This window comes from Misgurnus anguillicaudatus, chromosome 22, assembly GCF_027580225.2.
Source record: "Misgurnus anguillicaudatus chromosome 22, ASM2758022v2, whole genome shotgun sequence".
NCBI classification, from domain to species: Eukaryota; Metazoa; Chordata; class Actinopteri; order Cypriniformes; family Cobitidae; genus Misgurnus; species Misgurnus anguillicaudatus.
Genome location: NC_073358.2, coordinates 17,235,803 through 17,256,974, shown reverse-complemented (window position 1 = coordinate 17,256,974; position 21,172 = coordinate 17,235,803). Strand labels below are relative to the sequence as shown.

The 21,172-nt window shown below is 37.8% G+C and overlaps 1 protein-coding gene and 1 long non-coding RNA gene across 2 annotated transcripts in view; one reads left to right on the top strand and one right to left on the bottom strand.

The window, feature by feature from the left end:
• The window catches only part of adgrv1 (adhesion G protein-coupled receptor V1), a 1,080,612-nt gene that overhangs the window by 524,834 nt on the left and 534,606 nt on the right, over positions 1 to 21,172 (top strand). The window lies entirely within an intron of this gene.
• LOC141358989 (uncharacterized) lies at positions 13,751 to 15,855 on the bottom strand. Its single transcript, XR_012365592.1, has 3 exons — positions 14,974 to 15,855; positions 14,761 to 14,853; positions 13,751 to 14,445 (listed from the first exon to the last, which is right to left on the bottom strand). It is a non-coding gene; the product is annotated as an uncharacterized lncRNA (long non-coding RNA).

Sequence of the window (21,172 nt, the reverse complement as noted above, 5' to 3'; positions counted from 1 at the left end):
GACCCTATTAAGTCATTTTCCGTCATGAAATTTCTCCGCCATTTTGAATTATTCGTAAAACCTACTTTTGCGAACTCGTCCTAGAGCTTTTGTCCGATTGCCACGAAAATTGGTATGTGTCATCTTGAGACACACATGGCAAAAAGTTATCAAAAGAATTTCGATACAGCAATCCGTTGTCATAAACCGCTTTAACGAATTTTACATAGAGCGCAAAATAATGGATTTTATGCTGTATCTTCGCCAAACTTAGACCTATTGACACGAAACTTGGTACTTGAGATGCCAGTCAGGAACTGAGGGTGCATGCTGAGTTTTGTTACAGCGCCACCTAGTGGTCAGACTTATGCTTTACACGCCTATAACTTTGGCTTCGATTGACGTATTTTCATGGGACTTGTTTCTTTGGAGTTCTGAATAGTTGCCGAGTCCAACGATACCAAACATGCCAGAGTTCGCCTTACGGTTAACCCTGCGCAGCAAAACAACACTTAAAAAACACGTGTGAATATCTCCGCGAGCGTTTTTCCGATCGACTCGAAAACACCATAGGAAGAAACTAACCTTACCTTCTGAACAAAAAGTTATATTGGCGTTATATAAAAATTTTCATCAGAAATGGCCGAAAATTGCAAAAAACGAAAAATTACCTTTAAATTTTGTGTTTTTTACACATAAATGGTTGTAACTTCGTAACGAAAATATATTTTTTCACCAGATTTGATACGCTGATGCATGAGCACATTCTGAGGCTACACAAAAAAAAATTTATGCTTTCACCACTAGATGGCCTTATAATTGAACAAAACCTTTGATAACAAGCCAGCCCTATGGTCATACAACTGTTTCTTAACTAAACTAAAGTGTATAGTCATAAAACTAGCTAGATGTAACACAATCATGACCTGATGTTGCATGCACAATTTTGTCATTGCGCCACCTACTGGTTTTGAGATAGAATATGGCATTTTTTGCCTAAAACTACTGCAACAACACATCTAAAACCATTAGTCATCATGGATTATTCATTTCATGCCTTTGACTAAAATCACTTGTGGTTGCCAATTCACTCCCTAGCAACCAATGAGAATACCTTATCAACCGTTTTTTGCAAGAGCTATATCTCTGCATCAGAACATCGTAGAGACACGGGGGTGGACTCTTTTGACTCAATAAACTTGCTGTAACATGATGTGACCTACGTTTTACCACTGCAAACACCACTCACATGTCCTTCAGTGCTCTAATGTTACATGATTGTCAATAACAGAAGGACGATTGCAGTAGACAAGAACTTTTTTGTTTTTTCATCCAAAATTATTAGGTTTACCTAGGTTCTTCAATCTGCTTATCCAATCTCAATTTTACATCCTTCTGTGCCCTTTTCGGCTTGACCCCGGCATTGCTGCTTGCAGCTATATTCGGGGCTTGACCCCTATTGTATTTGTTAGTTTTCTTTTTATAATAATTATTAGGGGTCAAGCCCCGAAGGGGCGTAGAACCCTATTGTATTTGTTAGTTTTCTTTTTATAATAATTATTATTATTAGTTATTCTTCTTCCGCCATTGCGGTCTATGGCAGCCCATAGAACCGTACGTAGGAAAGTTATGAAATTTGGCATACTGATAAAGGACACTCCAATGTGTCCACACAGCCAATTTGGAGTCTCTATGTCTAACCCACTAGCGCCACCAACAGTCCAAAGTTGGACTTATGTTTTTGCTTATAACTTCTGATCTGTAAGCCCTAGAAACAAAATTCTTGCTTCTTCTGATTCCTTGGCTCAAGACGATTCGATTGGACCCTATGACATCATTTTCCGTCATGAAATTTTTTCGCCATTTTGAATTATTCGTAAAACCTACTTTTGCGAACTCGTCCTAGAGCTTTTCCCCGATTTCCACGAAAATTGGTATGCAGCATCTAGAGACACTCAAGGCAAAAAGTTATTAAAAGAATTTCGATAAACCAATCCGTTGTCGTATAGCGCGTCAACAAATTTTACATAGAGCGCAAAAAAACAGATTTTAGGCTGTATCTTCTCCAAACTTAGGCCTATTGACACAAATCTTGGTACTTGAGATGCCAGTCAGGAACTGAGGGAGCATGCACACTTTCGTTGCAGCGCCACCTAGTGGCCAGACGAATGTTTTATAGGCCTATAACTTTGGCTATGATCATCATATTTACAAGGGACTGGTTTCCTTGGAGTTTTGAATAGTTGCCGAGTCCAACGATACCAAACATGCCAGGATTCGCCTTACGGTTAACCCTGTGCGGCAAAATAGTGCTTAAAAAACACGCGCGAATATCTCCGCGACCGTAATTCTGATCGACTCAAAAACACCATAGGAAGAAACTAACCTTACCTTCTGAACAAAAAGTTCTATTGGCGTTATATTAAAATTTTCATCAGAAATGACCGAAAAATGCAAAAAACGAAAAATTACCTTTTAAATTTTGTATTTTTTACACATAAATGGTTATAACTTCGCAACGAAAAGAGATTTTTTCACCAGATTTGATACGCTGATGTACGACCACAGTCTGAGGCTACACAAAAAAAATTGCTTGCTTGCACCACTAGTTGGCGTTATAATTGAACAAAACCTGTGATATCAAGCCAGCCCTATGGTCATACAACTGTTTCTTCACTAAACTAAAGTGTATAGTCATAAAACTAGCTCGATGTAACGTAATCATGACCTGAAGTTGCATGCACAATTTTGTCACAGCGCCACCTAGTGGTTTTGAGATAGAAAATTGAAAATTTTGCCTAAAACTACTGCAACAACACATCTAAAACCACAAGTCATCATGGATTATTCATTTCATGGCTTGGATTATAATCACTGGTGGATGTCAATTTACTGTCTAGCAACCAATGAGAATACCTTATCAACTGTTTTTGCAAGAGCTATATCTCTTCATCAGAACAGCGTAGAGACATGGGGGTGGGCTCTTTTGACTCATTAACACCACAGTAACATTTTGTGAGCTGAGTATTACCACTGCAAGCACCACTCACATTTCCTTCAGTGTTCTAGTTGTCAATGCTCCTCAAGACGTGAGGGAGAGATTTCACTGAATAAGAACACAGCTTTTTTGCTGATTACTGTTATATTAATTTGTCTGAAATCAGGAGGTTTTGCTAGGTTATTTAAACTGCTCATCCGGACTCAAGTTTACCTTCTTCTGTGCCCTTTTTGGCTTGACCCCGGCATTGCTGCTTGCAGCTATATTTATTATTAGTTATTCTTCTTCCGCCATTGCGGTCTATGGCAGCCCATAGAACCGTACGTAGGAAAGTTATGAAATTTGGCATACTGATAAAGGACACTCCAATGTGTCCCCACAGCAAATTTGGAGTCTCTATGTCTAACCCACTAGCGCCACCAACAGTCCAAAGTTGCACTTATGTTTTTGCTTATAACTTCTGATCTGTAAGCCCTAGAAACAAAATTCTTGCTTCATCTGATTCCTTGGCTCAAGACGATTCGATTGGACCCTATGACGTCATTTTCCGTCATGAAATTTTTCCGCCATTTTGAATTATTTGTAAAACCTACTTTTGCTAACTCGTCCTAGAGCTTTTCCCCGATTGCCACGAAAATTGGTATGTATCATCTTGAGACACTCCTGGCAAAAAGTTATCAAAAGAATTTCGATACAGGAATCCGTTGTCGTATACCACCTTAACGAATTTTACGTAGAGTGCAAAAAAACAGATTTTAGGCTGTATCTTCGTCAAACTTAGGCCTATTGACACTATACTTGGTACTTGTGATGCCAGTCAGGAACCGAGGGTGCATGCACAGTTTCGTCGCAGCGCCACCTAGTGGTCAGACTTATGCTTTACACGCCTATAACTTTGGCTCCCATTGACATATTTTCACGGGATTTGTTTCTTTGGAGTTCTGAATAGTTGCCAAGTCCATCGATGCCAAACATGCCAGAATTCGCTTTACGGTTAACCCTGCGCAGCAAAATAGAGCTAAAAAAACACGTGTGAATATCTCCGCGAGCGTTTTTCCGATCGACTCGAAAACACCATAGGAAGAAACTAACCTTACCTTCTGAACAAAAAGTTCTATTGACGTTATATTAAAATTTTCATCAGAAATGGCCGAAAATTGCAAAAAACGAAAAATTACCTTCAAATTTTGTGTTTTTTACACATAAATTGTTGTAACTTTGTAACGAAAAGAGATTTTTTCACCAGATTTGATACGCTGATGCATGAGCACATTCTGAGGCTACACAAAAAAAATTGTTTTCTTGCACCACTAGATGGCCTTATAATTGAACAAAACCTTTGATAACAAGCCAGCCTTATGGTCATACAACTGTTTCTTAACTTAACTAAAGTGTATAGTCATAAAACTAGCTAGATGTAACACAAATCATGACCTGATGCTGAATGCACAATTTTGTCTTTGCGCCACCTACTGGTTTTGAGATAGAATATGGTATTTTTGCCTAAAACTACTGCAACAACACATCTAAAACAATGAGTCATCATGGATTATTCATTTCATGGCTTTGACTAAGATCACTGGTGGTTGCCAATTCACTCCCTAGCAACGATTGAGAATACCTTATCAACCGTTTTTGCAAAAGCTATATCTCTGCATCAGAACATCGAAGACACACAGGGATGGTCTGTTTTGACTTATTAAACTTGTTGTAACATGATGTGACCCATGTTTTGCCACTGCAAACACCACTCACATGTCTTTCAGTGCTCTAATGTTCCATGATTGTCAATAACAGAAGGACGATTGCAATAGACAAGAACTTAAATTGTTTTTGTTGATAACTTTTTTGTTTTTTCATCTAAAATTATTAGGTTTACCTAGGTTCTTCAATCTGCTTATCCGATCTCAATTTTACATCCTTTTGTGCCCTTTTCGGCTTGACCCCGGCATTGCTGCTTGCAGCTATATTTTGTATAGTAATTTTCTGTACGGTGTTGTGCTTTACCCTGTTATTCAGCGCAGATAAATCTGTTTTTTTCCACCAAAAGGAGCTGTCATTATACATCGACATGGCAGTTAGAAGTACATTCTAAAAGTCATAAATCCCCCCCCCCCAAATAAAACAGAATCTGAACAAGTTATATATCTGCTGTGTTTGTTTTAACCACGTATACCTTGTTCAGCAGAAAAAGCCATATCTGCACAAGTATTTAATCCCTCCAGATGTTGAAAAGCCCTGCTAATATTAACTTTTGTTTTAGCGTGAGATCTCCTGCATTTTCTTTTTGACTGAAGGCTCTTCACTGTTTTAAAACAGATGATTCCACATATGTAAGGATTGACATAAATTGATAAACAAATTGACATGTTCCCATGATATTCCTCAGATGATTGTTGCTTAAAAATGTACGGTTAAATGGCACTATTAAGATGACAATCTTAACTAAGCAATTGTTGAACAAGCTGTTGAAAAATGCTCCACCTGCAGCAGCACATACATGGGACATCTTCTTTCTGTTCAGACGTGACATAATTAAACAATAAGTTCACATTTTTTTATATTTCCTGTGAAATTTGACCTGTCCAAACAAATTCACAAAAAAATGTTGAGTTCGTTATTAGACTTTAAATTGACAAAATAAAGAAATACTGTACATTTTAGTGTTTTTATTTTTTTATTTTATAATAATAAAACACTTTTAATCCTATCTTTATTTGTTCTATTATCACCTCTCAAATATGTGAAGGTTTCTTCAAAAACACAAAATTTTGAACAAAAGCTGAGATAATTGCATCTCTGTAAAAAGAAAATAAACAATGATCAAAACATACACAGAGTTTTTACTGTTTTTGTGGATGCTTTAGTGTTTGGGTAAAAGTGCCACCTATTGGATAATAGCGAAGAGATTCCCGTAAAACCTCTTCATTGGCAGGGAAGCGTTTTCTCTTGAGCCTCATAAGACCCTATTTTCCTGTATATGTTATAGTTCCTTGGGGGTAAAAATGACCACAGAGATTAAAAGAGTGATTACAAAAAATATATACATTTTTAATGATACAAATAATATATTATTTTTTCCATTCACTTCCCATCTAGATTAATGCTGTGTTTTCACATAAATTATGATCTAAATTTGATTTAAATTGTTTTTAGATATTGATCTAGATGTTATGTGTTGAATTCAGCCATTTGGTGTTTAGAAAAAAACAGTTTTATGGTTACAGTTTAGGAAATAAATCACTTTGACCAGCAGAGGCCCATAGAGACCCATTTATTTCACTGAATGTGCACTGTAAAAAAAGTTTTGTCAGATCAACTTAGAAATTGTACTTCATTTGGTAACATCTGCATTAACTGAGTTTGTTGAAGTTAACATCTCATTTTAGATGACTGAGAATAACTCAATTCAACCAACCCGAAATGCCAAGGTTTTACTAAGGCATAACTGTCATTGGCTGTAACTTGGTTTGTCCTGCAAGTTTAAATCAGATTGCAAATTTGACATTACCTATTTTGTCTTACACAATGAAACTTAATTTCCACTTTGATGTAAATATGTATGTTATATTAGTTGAAATCTAAATTTAAGTCTGCTGTCATTTCATATTTTGTATTACCTGCAATCCCAATTTTGCATTGATGTGACCTCATGTGTTGTATAGAGGTAAATGTCAGTGTGACTTTAATGTAATTTCATGTGTAGCATAACTTCAAAGCATGTTTTTAGTTTGATGTAAAGTAATTTATTTTATAAGGTCAAAATATAGTTTCATTTTGTTGTTACTTCATATGTAGCATAATTTGAAATTACCTTTTTACTTTGATGTAAGGTCATTTTTGTATAATGCAAATATCCAGTTTCATTTTGATGCAAATTCAAGTGTTGCTTAACTTCAAATCAAGTTTTTACTTTCATGTAAGGTCATTTCTTTTATAAGGTAAAAATACAAATCAAAATATAGTTTCATTTTTATGTAACATCATATGTAGCATAACCTCAAATCAATATTTTACTTTGATGCAAGGTAATTTATTTAATGAAATTAAAATATGTTTTCACTCTTATGTAACGTTATGCATAGCATAAAAATAATTTTACTTTGTAACATCGTTTCTGTACTAAAGTGAAATGTCATTAACAGCTTCCAATATGTTTTAAAAAAGCAGTTTAATCAGTTTTTATTTTAGCAGGGCAGTAAGGAGGCAGGACACAGACAGATGCTTAAATGCCCAAGTGGGGCATTTTATTAACAATAGTGAAGGGAATGGGGGGCAGTGAGGGGCCGAGATGTCCTCCTGGGCTTTGTGGGTGCCTCGTGATTTTGGGCATCCTGGTGAATTCGGGGAATCGCTTGCTTCGTGTAGTACTGGATAGTTATGTCAGCTCAGCCTGGGTCTTATGCTGTGTTCCAGGCAACCTGTAACCCGTAAATCATGACTTCAAAACCACGACTCAGGACTCTGAACTGGGAGTACAACAGTCTAATATGAGTTCACGGGTAGGAAGTCACGGATTTGACTGCCGTTCCAGTGCTTTTTCACAGGTAGAAGGATGTAAAAACACGGGTTACAGACTGCCTGGAACGCATACTCCCAGTTCAGAGTCGTGAGTTTGTGGGTGTGGATGTGTTAATTTTAACACATTGCTTTGTGTTAAACTATTTAACACATTATGTGTTGTTTTTAACACATTATGTGTCATTTCGTGCTGATTACTAGGTGTGTTGTCCTTAACTAGACACAAGATGTGTTAATTTAACACATTCGTTTTTAGAGTGTAGGAAAAGGGGAACACACATTAGACAGGTTATTTTACTGATACGTTCATACGACACCGATGTACTACAATTTTTTCTTTGTATAGACAAAAATGTTGGCAAAAAAATCAGATCACACGGATCCGCGAAAACGACTATCATTGTACGATGTATGCCAGACCCGTCGTTAGTGCTTACAAGCTACAGTATGGACTGCACGCCTCATTACATCTGCATACAAACACAGTCAACACGAACAAGCGCACCCACACGTCACAGTTTTCACAGATTCATTTTTGTAGTCTACACTGAGCACATAGCAAGTAAGCAACATATTTTTAAAAAACCTTTACATTAAAACCCGTTTTCACAACCTTGTTTTCCATAAAAATTAATATAACTGTTTCAGATTCCAGTTGAAACTTGTTTCGTGTAAACAATCCCTGCTGCTTCTTGTGGCCTTTATATCGCTCTCTCCCTGATTACTTGAGTAGGGTCAGCTGTGCCTTGGCAGTTAGCGCAGGAGGCAGTCGCATTCAATAATATGCTGGGTCCCAAACCGCCTACTTATACTACGACCTAAAAGTATGTACTGTTTTTGTGAGGAGAAGGTACATACTTTTGAGTGTGTATCAAAAGAGTATGCACGTTCTGGGACGTACTTCGATGACGTCATGCAACGTGAACGACAACGTGGTTGCTTAGTTACGCACACTACGACTGTATATTCCATTCATTCTTAAACTTATTTCCAAAATAATTTTATGTACTATTCCCACCTTTTTTGGCATCGTTTTTTTTCCACAATACATGTAATGTCTTCTACCAAGTTAAGGAGTCAAGCAGGACGTCGTCGTAGAACCAAACGCAGGACGTTTGTGAGGCGGGTGCTTCTGACGTTCATGTGCAATGTGTGTAACCAAAGCTACTTATTTTAAAGTCAAAATATTTACAGTTTCTACTATAATTACTGCTTAACGTATTTCATACTTAATTTTATACTTATATATAACTCAAAAATACCCCAATGAAAATGAACCATGCTTTTACTATAGTAAACTAGTTGGAGTAGTAAAGTTAACATTTGTACAGCCATAGTATTAATACAATTAAGTCAGTGTGGTTAAACTATGGGTAGAGTAGTAAAAGGTGTTCATTTTCATTAGGGTTTATAGTACGGTATAAATCTAAGACAGAAACATAAAAAGAAATACATAAAAAAGACACTTCCATGACACTGTACTAGAGTCTTTTTATTTATTGTTTTGTAGCCTGATAACCCAACACCATACTGTCAGCTGAATGCAACAGCCCCCATACTGAGGATGTTTTTGGACAGGGAGTGTGACCTCCGCCCCTATCTGCGCCTGACCAGACAATCCATAATCAACCTCATAGAGGCACTGCCTTATGAGGTTGATCATGGATGGTCAAAAGAAATAGAGGTGGTACTGTTTCTGTACTGGCTGGCCCATGCTGCGTCCTATAAGGTTGTGTCCTCAGCATTGGACATCCCTAAATCGACTGTGCACAGGGTTGTGCACAAGGTCAGCAGGGCTATTCTTGGCCTGCTGAAAATGACGGTGCGGCTCCCCCAGGGTGAAGAGGTGGCGGTGGGTGGTTCAGGGTGTGCCAGGCTTGCAGGCTCTCCTGCTTTTGGGATGGCAGTTGGAGCTATTGACGGTTGCCACATCCGTATAAAGCCCCCAGCAGTCAATGCAGCCTGTTACTTTAACAGGAAATTATTCCATTCAGTCCAGCTCCAGGCTGTATGTGACCACAGAGGAAAGTTCCTGGACATCTGTGTCGGCTTTCCTGGATCTGTCCATGATGCAAGGACACTAAAGAACAGTGCCATTTACATCAGGCAGTTATACCCACCTGAAGGCCGGTGCATCCTAGGAGATGGAGGGTACCCCTGCCTGACATCACCCATCACCATCATGACCCCCTACCGTGAGCCTGTTGCCTCTCCAGTTGAAGCCCGCTACAACAGGCATCATTCCAGGGCCCGGTGCGTGATCGAGAGGGCCTTTGGCATGCTGAAGTCCCGCTGGAGGTCCATTTTTTTTAAAGCCCTTGAGGTGAGCCCAGACTTCACCCCCATCGTTGTTACATGTTGTGTCATTTTACACAACATGTGCTTAGCCACCGGTGACATCATGGAAGCAGATGTGGGCGATGATGATGAGGATGTCAACAACGATGACAACGTTGACATCAACAGAGAAGTTGTGTGCGGTGATGTCATGAGGAACCGTCTGGCAGCAGCAGTTTCCGCACCCGACGTCCACGTTCCTGCACTAATGGAACATGACTATGTTTAGAGCCATCAATCTGTCTGTTGTTATAAAGTTTATATTGTTTTGTTTCAAAGTTGTTTAGAAGTTGTATTCTATTACATCACATTAAAAAATGAAAAATTATTTCAGGATCTTAGTAATAAGCAGTTTTGTATTGTTTACATTAAAAATATTCCAATTAACATACAATGTGTCATGGGTTTTCATTATATTATAGTAACACAGGTTAAATGTATTTGTAGTTGTAAATTCGTCAACGACATTGTAGCTAGGAAGAGAAATTAAATCCTATGCATTTCAGAGAATTTAAAAATGACTCACCCTCCACAAATAATCCCTACCTTCTCATGTCCTGGCTGCTTCTCCAACCACTACTTAACCCTTGATTTCTGAAATGTTCACTATATGAAAAACAACACTCAATCAAATGTGTTCATACATGCAGTACTGTTTTTCATAAAGTCAATCAATTGTGAACAACTGAATACAGTGGGAATGAATTTTTATATGAACCCTTTCATATTCTGCATTCATTCCAATGGACATATTTAACTGATATTACCTATGGTGGACTGCGACAGAGGGTATAACTAAATATATGTACTTAGCTAAATATGTAATATACCTAAATATATAGAAATTATACAAACGTCTGTCTTTCTGTTAACAGCACATCTGTCCAACCTTTAGTCTGACGGATTTCAAACTGACTTGACAAAGCATACCACAGATGATCTTAATGTACAATTTGATTAATTTATTAATTCATTACAATAACGTATCTCTTTATACAAACTGATAAATTAACTACAATTACTTATTTATTAATGATTTTGTCAGGACCTCCATCAAATTAAGGAGCCTCTCTTCCCTAGCTGCTGCCTGTCTTCTCATTTCCTCATCCCTCATCTCCATTCTCACTCTAAATTCTTCTTCTCTCCTCTTGGCTTCTTCTTCTCTCTCTCTTCTCTCTCTTCTCTCTTCCTCTTTTCTTCTCTCCCTGTCTTCCTCTTTTCTTCTCTCCCTCTCTTCCAAATCTCTTTCTCTTCTTTCCTCTCGCAGTTGTGCCTCTTCCTCTCTCTTAGCCTCCCTTTCCTCCAGCTCTCTCAAATAGGAAAGAAGCTCACTGTCTCCTGACCCTCTCTTCCTTTTTGTTCCTCCAATGTTCGAAGGGCCAGGAACAGAGGGAGAGGAACCAACAGCCTCATCCTGGTCACCAGACTGTATTAATACTGGTGGGGTGATGGATGGCTTTGAGCCTAATGCAGCATCCATCACCCCATACCACTTCCACGATGCAGCTGTCAGTTCCCCTCCCTCTGTGCTGACCCCTGACTGTGGACACTTAAGATCCTATAACATTTGCGGGACAAAGACTCACAATTAATTACATTTTACATTTACATTAATTTTACAATTTTTTATATTTGAGGCAAAGTAGAAGACAACATGCAACATGACATTTACTTACTTTGTACTTCTGTTTTAGATTTTCCCTTTTTTTTTTTACCCATGCCGCTGAAACCTTGCCCAGCAGGTCGTTTTCATGAACGAAGGCTCTTGTGGACCCAAAAGAGAACACAGCAAGCACATTTACAAGTTATTCACAACAACATAATTGGAAGCTTTGGAATTTATAAAGCAAACACAGAACATAAAGCAACCACAAAACCTACGAGTATCACTTGTACACCGTAAAGTTGTAATAAAACAGACATTAAATGAGAGTGTTTGGAGCTCCAATAGTTCTCACACGAACTAACTCCTTTCTAAAGCTATTTAAGTAAACACATATCCATATCATTTCTCCTACTGAGCACACTTTTGGACTAAAAAACGCAGAGAAGCATTTTAGAGGAGTTGTACAGTGGTTGTACATTTAATTACTGACTGTAATGTCTATATAACAAATCAGAGGGATCGACATTGGGACAGACTTTTCCTAAGTTACATCCTCCGATAATATTTAAGGCACCATAACAGCACCATTTCAACAGATGTAAACAACACTGGTCCAGGAGCACTTCCTGTTTCAGTTTTTTAACACTAGATAAACGTTGGAATAAAATAAACCAACAGAACATATAGAACAGAATTAACTGACGTTCATTACATCATAAACATCTTCAAGACAATGATATATGTGAAACAAAAAAATACTGTCACAAACTGTAACAGGCAGTGTTTCTGGACCAGTGCTCTTTACATCTTTTGAAATGGTCTATAAGGCTATGACAAATATCAAATACAGTAAAATACCAATTACTGCAGCATCTACAAAAGCATACAAATGTCAATGCTCGCTACTTACTCATAACCTTTGATTGCCGCGTTCCTTTTCCCGGTGAAAAGGGCGTCATTGGCAATGCGCCATTTAATGAGGCGCTCAGTATCTTCATCCGACCCTACAAGATAAACACGGTACTTCTTTGGCACAACATCAACCGAATATTACGAGACACTAAAATATAACTTTAATAAGGGTTAAACCTTTGAATTCTTACACTTAAAAGCTGAGGGCGCATCACCGCTGCTGCATCCAGCTTCCATGTTTACCTCAACACAAAGCTCCTCCCTCCCGCACGCAATGGGTTGTGGGCAATATTAGCCGTTAGAGTGTGCATTGATCTGCACTTCGAATTCTAACCGGAAATAGTAGACCATCCGGGTATCTTTGGGATACTCATTTCAACATACTACGATTTGGGACGTACTAATTCTACTTTCGAATACTATTTAGGACGGATAGTATGCGATTTGGGACTCAGGGATAGTTTGCTGCAGGTCGGAATGGGCGTGGCGAAAGGTAGGGGGCATGTCATGCAATAAAGTTTATCATTGGTCAAAGGTGCTCGGTTTACATGTACTTACAGTTAAATAGAACCTTGATATTTCCTGAATATCACAACACTTAATAGCAAGTTCAACTTCAATACAATCCAGGATTACGTTTATTTTACATTTACACTAAAGCAAAATATGATAAAACACAATCCTGCCTTTTCATTTTATTGTTAATGTATTTATATGTTTTAAAGGGCATCTAATCGGATTATCTTTATGTTTTTACTAAAATTAAATATGATACAAAACATTTTATTGAAAAATATAAAAAGTTTGTAACAGGGAAAAAGATTCAATCAAAAGTACACAGGCAGTGCTCTAAGCTAACATTGAAGTGAAAATATATATAGCTATAGTGCATGGATAAAATGATTAAACTCTGCAGACAAATAATTATGACTGATGTCAAACAAATATTACATTCTATTAGACCAAAGACTGCCAACGGCAATTAGATATATGCAAGACAACTAATATCCTAGGTTCACCACTGAAGAAACATCTAAGCCAACTGCAATTTTTGTGTGTATTTGCAGAGATCATACTGTTCTCTGTGGCACCGAGCCAGATGATTGCCCAGAAATTGCACCTCAGAACTCGTCAAGGCAAATATACATGAAATTTGCAGCTGGCTCTGATGTTTCTTCAGTCTAAGAAAGGATGTGTTCATTCTAACACATTGTTTTGGGTTATCCTATTTAACACATTGTGTCATTTCAAGTTTGTTCCTCCAAAAATAACACAAAGATGTGTTGCCCTTAACAAGACAAAATTTGTTTTAAGAGTGTTCAGTGGTGAACCTAGGATATTAATCGTCTTGCATATTTCATTCCAATGGTCTGAATCTCTGTGATACACCTTGGAAAAACAGAGGTTCAGACCATGGTAACCTCAAAGGTGGATCCGGCTCTCCTAATAACTATATTTTGACACCATACGCATAACACTTGGTTTTATTTAAAATATAATGTAAGACAAACACAATGAATCAGAACTTCATGTAACTGATAACTTCTTGTTTTTAATAATCAATTTATCAATGCCATTTTTTTCCTTTGCTGATTCACAACAAATAAAAATTAATAAGCAACCTAGAGAAGAAAAGCTTGGATAATAAAGACTTCAGACAAACCAAAACAGTGTAGATGCTACATAATGTTAAACCATCGGTCCTTGATATCAAAAATATTTCAGCCAAATAATAATAATAATAAATTACTTGCCCTCCCACCCAAATGCTTACTCTGTTTGTAGCAACTTTACAAAGATTGTGCACCTTGCTGGACTTTTTCTGACCTTCAAGGTCCATAAATAACTTTTGTATCATCTCAAATGTGTATTTTAAATCTCGTGGGTTGCTGAGGTTTAAACAATACATTAGGCCAAAAAGAAAAGAAAAGGCAGATGCAACTGATTTTAAATTATTCAACACCACATTTCCTTCTATGACGATTCCCACGTCATTTGGCATTTCAAAGGGTCTCTCACATGGTTTTCGTTTCACAAAGATGGCCATTGTCTGTTTAGAGAGGTCATCTGATTCCTGCTCATCTTGTATATCCTGCAAAAGAAATTAAAAAAAGGGTACACCACACATTATAATAATTAAAAGTTGTACCTGCCAAAACCAGTGACACACACACACACACACACACACACACACACACACAAAATGGTTAAACACTTCAGCTACACAACAGGACTTTGACATTTAAAGCATTTCTAATGTTAAAGCACATATTAAAAATTATGTAACTTTCATTGAAAATGTTATACATTTAGAATGTCTCTAAAATGCTTAAAATATTCTACAAACAAGTTACCATATTAGCACAGAACAGTGGCCATCATCAATATTAATATTAATTGTCCTTACCATGTAGTCTTTTATCAGGTTTTTGTCATCCTCACCAAGGTAGAGAATGGTGGATCTAAGGATACACTCTCTCCTTATATTTATGTCACTAGTCTGAAAATTATTTAAAGATTTATCAGCAGTAAATACCAATAAATAAAGGAAGTGCAGCAAAAATGTAAACTAAAGCAGGCTGTGAATACAACAAAAACTGAACTGTGAAGTTTAGTGTACCTCATCAAATGCCAACACATATTGGCTAGTTTTGGAACTAATGGCTTCACCTCTGCCTTTGATAACTTTTACAAGGTTTGTGGAAAGTCTGTCTAATTCTGCAAAGAATCGAATCTGAAGGGGGACTGTTGTGATGCAGTGGCGAGGCCAGAAATGTTCAAGTGGGTGGGCCTTTATAAAACAGGGTGGGCAAAGCATAGAATGTACATAAACTGGGGGTGTGCACAACAAAGTTTGTATGCCTGTGGCCGGCGTATGTTTTTTTTCCCAATGAAAGCAGCTGTCCGTTTTTTTCCGCGCTGTGGTCGAAAAATATTTAACTTTGGGTTAAAAGCTCAGCTCGTCAATGTAAGTTCTCACATGGCCGTCCAATCACAGTGGACGAAGGGCGGGACAAATATCACAACAACCAACCAGCTCACAGCTCAAGTATCACAGCAACCAAAGCGCTGGGCTGAAAAAACAGCTGGTATTCGGCGTCTAGACGCGTTTAAAAGCGTTGTTGTGCACGCTACCTAAGCAAAGTTACCTTGATGCCATGCAGGCAGCACAATGTTTCAAGGGGAAAATTATAAAACCACTTACAAATAACCAACCAGCTTGTCTACAGTATATGGGCAGGTGGGACTGTGGCTGTTTTATACAGTCTATGGGCAGTGCCCCACCAAATTATTAATCCACTTGAAAACACAACTCAATAGAATTAGTAACGGAATTAGTTTTTACGTTATTTACGTTACGTGAACGTAGTTCCGAACAATGATATGTCATTCCTCGTCAGCAAACTGCATGACGTGAAAGCGTCATAGGCTACGACAGATTCAACAGGTAGTGATTTGATTTTACTAAAGAACTCGTTTGAGAGATTGTTATTTAATGAGAAAATGGCCATCAAACACAATCCAAATTTCATGTGTTATCATTTAAGTGTAAATTTTATTACCACAACAGTAAATCATACAGCCTATATACATGACACAGAGTCTGCCCCCCTAAATAGTTGACTGGAGTAATACTCCTGACTATAAACTGTAGTAATGACACCACTATAAACTTTACGAAAATGTCTGAACTCACCTTTACATGTCCTACTGTAGTCTGATACAGGGCTTCTGGTTAAAGATGGAGAAAGTCTCGATCATAATAACAAAGTCCAATATCTTTGATCATAATATGTCCCTTCGCGCAAAGAAAAGCAGAAATAAATTTCTCAGACGAGCATTTATCATCGATGAGCGTAACGTTATATGTTTTTGTACAATATGTGGTGAAGAACAGTCTTTCAACACAGCATGACGTCATTATCAAAGTAATAAGTGCTTGTTTCGTTTTTTTTACGTTTGAAAAGATGTCCTCAGTAATCCAACATTTCCATGAGTGATGTATAGTCTCTGTCTCCAAAAGTAAACAAACAACAGCAGATGTCATCGTGGAAAGGCTGTTAAACTTGATGATTTGCGACTCGCTATTTTTAAATTCAGTTCAAGCGCGCGTAGGCGGAACTAACAATGACTGACGAATCATATTCAACGTTTTGACAAGCGTGTGCACCAATAGGGTAAAAGAAAACTGCGAAACTGCCTGAACATGCAAACTTGCACTTATATTTTAATTATATTTATAATTGTATTACATATATGAAATTATAGTGTGATAAGACGTCTATTCGTAGTACTATTATTTATTTTTGTTAAATTATTTACACATTTGTCTGGAAAAAGGCCTTCTGATTGGATGGGCCACAACTCAAAGTGGGCGGGCCCAGGCCCGGCCAGGCCCACCCGTAGCTTCGCCACTGTTGTGATGCGGAGAAATTCTGCATTGATCTAAAAGATAAAAAACAGAAGTGTGTTCTCATTAGACAACATAGCAATTACAGTAAAATCAAACATAAGCTTTACATGCCAAAAAAAATACCTCATTCTCCTGGAAAAGAGTAGGCCATCTATTCATAAAATCTGCTATTTTTGGCTGTTCTGTGACGATTTCATAACGCCTATAGGCAAAAGTCTTTGCCATAATTTCACGAATTACTTTATCATTGTTTTTTTTTTCTTCGCTTCATTCAAAAGAGTTATGCGCAGTTTTTCAAGGCTCTCTCTTGTTTCACCAACTGGCAGACTAGGACAGTAGTTTGCCTCTGCTCGTCTTGGTCTTTTAATATTCTTAGATGGGTGAGCATCTTCATTACCTTTAGCTTTTAGTGAATTAATATTAATTTCGGCACAGCCATGTAATTTCAGCATGGTTCTGTAGTTGGCCATTTTAAATTTTAGCCTCTGCTTCCATCCATAGGATCCACAACAGGAACCGGGCTCCTTTAGGCAAGGATGTCTCTCAACTAATGCCTCTACTACCTCACTACAATCAGTGTCTAATGGATATGCTTTAAATTTGTAGATTTGTTCTGCCACTTTTTGTAGAATGTCACCTTTCATCTTCGACCCAACAGTCAACACCTTCTTATTAGCTTGATATTCAGCATTTCCCCTTTCTAATTGAAGCTCAGTCTCATATGAGAAGCACGGGATTGGGAAATTTGTTGGCCATGGATGGGTTCTGGACAAAACAGACTCAGTATGGGAAATGTTTGGGCTTTCTGTGCTGCATTCTATATTGCATGAAATTTCAGAAGTAACGTCATCCATCTCCATGGTCAATCCTGAGGTGGCTGGAGAGCCTAATTCTTGCACTGGAAACATTTCATCCTGTAGCTGAATTACCTTTATGGTGCCAAGATGTTGTATTTCAGAAATGTCAGTTACATTAACAAATTCACCAAAATCAGCATCCAAGTACTGCAGCCTTATGTTTCCTCTCAAATTAAAAGTCGTCTTTACTTTCTCAAGCATATCATCCAGGGATGCAGGCAAGCCATTAGGAAGGAACATTTTGTGTGCATCATCTTTTGCAAAAAGTACTCAAAGCCCTATGTTCTTTGTGCAAGCCATTGTGACAATCTAAAGAGAAAAAAGATATAACATTAATAATAGTCACTAAAGTGAAATACATCTGTCAAATTCCTTATATGCAAGTGGTTACATACCTAACCATGTATGTATCTCTTAACTGTTGTAAGATGCATCCCTGAAACAGTAATCTGCAAGTGGGTACACATCCCTTAATTCATGGGGCTCTACAAGCAACACTTCTGAATTCAAAGACTTTTCCAAGACAAATGATCTGTAGTGTTCAAAGTACCACGCCTTCAGCTTCCTGACAATAAAACATAATCCGTCTAGCACAACAACCATTTGGACAATTTCACAAAACTCTGGGAGTCCTGCTAGGGAGACATGTGCCAAAATCATTCCAGTCTTGTAATTTAGGCCATTGAATGTAACATTTTTCGACAAACATGCCTCCTCATATGCACATATTTTTGCTTCAGTGCTTGTGCAATGTTTCCATTTAGAACATCAAGTGGTAGTGTAGAAACATCTGTAACTTCAAGAGATGGTTTGGGGACAGAGCTCACATGCAAATAATATGCTATCTGAAATTGATGTTTCATTGACAATGACTGGAGCACATTCTTAAAGCAGCTTGTGTGTCTGACAACTCTCTTAAAGAAGCCATGTTTGGATTCAAAACGCATCGTCCAAAGTGCCACCAGTGGACCAAACTGACGAATAAGTTGGGGAAAGTGCTCCAAGCAATGGTGCTTTGGCCTAGGTGTTGAATCTGGAAATACCTCTTGAAATCTCACTCTGTGTTCTGAGATCTTAAAATCAAGATATGCTATAGAATCTTCAGTGTGAACTGGAGTGACAACAAGGTCTACAATATCTTTCAAGTCTGTCAAGATCTGCCATGTTTGTTCCTCATAGGGAACCTTACTGCCAATCAACAGAGGCAAAAATCTTATCAAAGCCCAATTTTCATGAGCATTTCCACCCACCGTTTTTTATGCAAAGTTGAGAGGGATAGAATGAGGGCGATTTGTTTTGTCAGTCCACTTAAAAGGAAAGTTGTGTATTGACTGATTTAGATCATCCAAAGTGAAATACTTCTTGGAGATAAGTACAGACAGGCACAGGGCAATTTCAACTGGCATAATTCCTTCAAATATGTCATGGACAATATCAGGTGGAAATCCAGGGGTTACATTGAAAAATGACAGTTTTTTCTGACAATATGCAACTTTTCTTCACACCACAGTAACTAGGCAATGATTTTTGTCTGATTGTTTCAAGGTGCTCTGCATGAATTCCATAACTCTTAACATCTTTAGATTTGATTAAAACAGCCAAATAAATTGATGACAAAGAGGACTGACAATATGAGAGTAAGCTACCTAGAACCCAATAAACTCCACAAACTTTGTTTTTTTTTCAAGACCAGTTGAATGACATTGAAGTAAACCTAGCTTCACTTTTATTAAAGCTAGAAAACATATCTTGTATCTTGCTCAGCTATTAATGATCTTCTCTGTGAGTTATGGTACTTAATTGGCTCACTGAAACCTCATTCACACAGACCTCTGGTCCCAGAAAATACCCGTAAAATTGCCAGACAAGCGTCTGTGTGAACAAAAACTCGTTCCGTTAATCTTCTGGGATCGTTGCCGGAAAGAGGACCTAGTAAGATACGCGGGTAACCCTCTGTGTGAACAAGAATGCCGTAATGGGCGTGTCGAAGTGAGGACGCGCGCGTCATCATCACTACACAAGTTATGGTTCAGCTCCTTACAACGAGATAATTCAATTCAATTTTATTTATTTATATAGCGCTTTTCACAATTTGGTAATTGTATCAAAGCAGCTTTACATAATAGATGGAGTGAAAAGCACAGAAAATCGACAGATAGCACAACATAATAAACAATAGCACAAGCAGTTAAATTTGCTACGGCTATAAATCAACATTATAAACAAACGTATTAGTAATGTAACGTATAGAAGTTAAGCCCAAAAAGGCTGCCTCCCCGGGTTGAAAAACCCCCTAGGAGAAAAAACCCCGGAATTTTAGCCGGGGAAGTAAAAAAAGTCATAGGAGGAAAAAACCCTTGGGAGGTATATATATATATATATACACATTGAAACGGAAGGAGATTGAGCTGAGATTAAGCGGAGATTAAGCGGGTTCTGCCGGTGGACTTTGGTCAGGCATCAGCTGGACATCACGTTGAAGAACAGCTAGTAGATCAGTTGTGTGCCGACTTTCACATGTACCGGAACTGGATCTGTTTGTTTCGTCCTCGGGATCAAGGACGAGACAGGGAGAGAGACACAAAATCTTATTAGCGTAGGGGCCGTTCACATAGAAAACAAGTGTCACACAGTAATGTGGTTTTAGTCAGCTCGGTTCCGGACAGGCTAACTATTGCTGGTTAAGTGTATTACATATAGTTAATGATTTTAGAAACGGAAACAGAACTCGTTTAACTAAGGCCAGAGGCCCCACTGCCGTCGTTAATGCTAACGTACAGTGGCAAACGGTTCTGTATGACATACTATTTAAGGTCATGGGAAAAGGCCAAAATTGCAAGCCGGCCATATTTGGCAGTTAAGACTCAGTCGAAAACCAATTCAAAGTTTCAGCATATTACTAAAGAGTATTAATGAGATTTACCATGCTTTGAAGTGTTGACGAAAAAAAAAAAGGTTTTAATTTATTCATTAATTTATTTATTTATTTATTAGGTTGTACAAGCTAGCTATTAGGAGATAAGTACCATTGTTAAAACAACTATTTGAAAGCCTTGTTAAAGAGAAAAGTTTTAAGTCTAGATTTAAAGTTATCTACTGTCTCTGATTTTCGGACGTCGGTTGGTAAGTCATTCCATAGCTTAGGGGCTAAGTAGGAAAAGGATCTGCCACCTTTAGACACTTTTGATATTTTAGGGATAATTAAGAGGCCAGAATTTTTTGACCGCAATGCACGTGATGGATTGTATTCTGATAATAATTCTCTAAGATATGAGGGTGCTAGGCCATTTAAGGCTTTGTAGGTGATTAGTAATATTTTAAATTGTATACGATATTTAACTGGTAGCCAGTGTAAAGATGCCAGAATTGGGCTTATGCGGTCATACTTCTTAGTTCGAGTAAGAACTCTTGCAGAAGCGTTTTGAACTAGCTGAAGCTTGTTGACCTGTTTTGCATGGCATCCTCCGAGTAACGAGTTACAATAGTCTATTCTAGAGGTCATAAAAGCGTGGATAAGCTTCTCTGCATCTGATGCAGACAACATATGG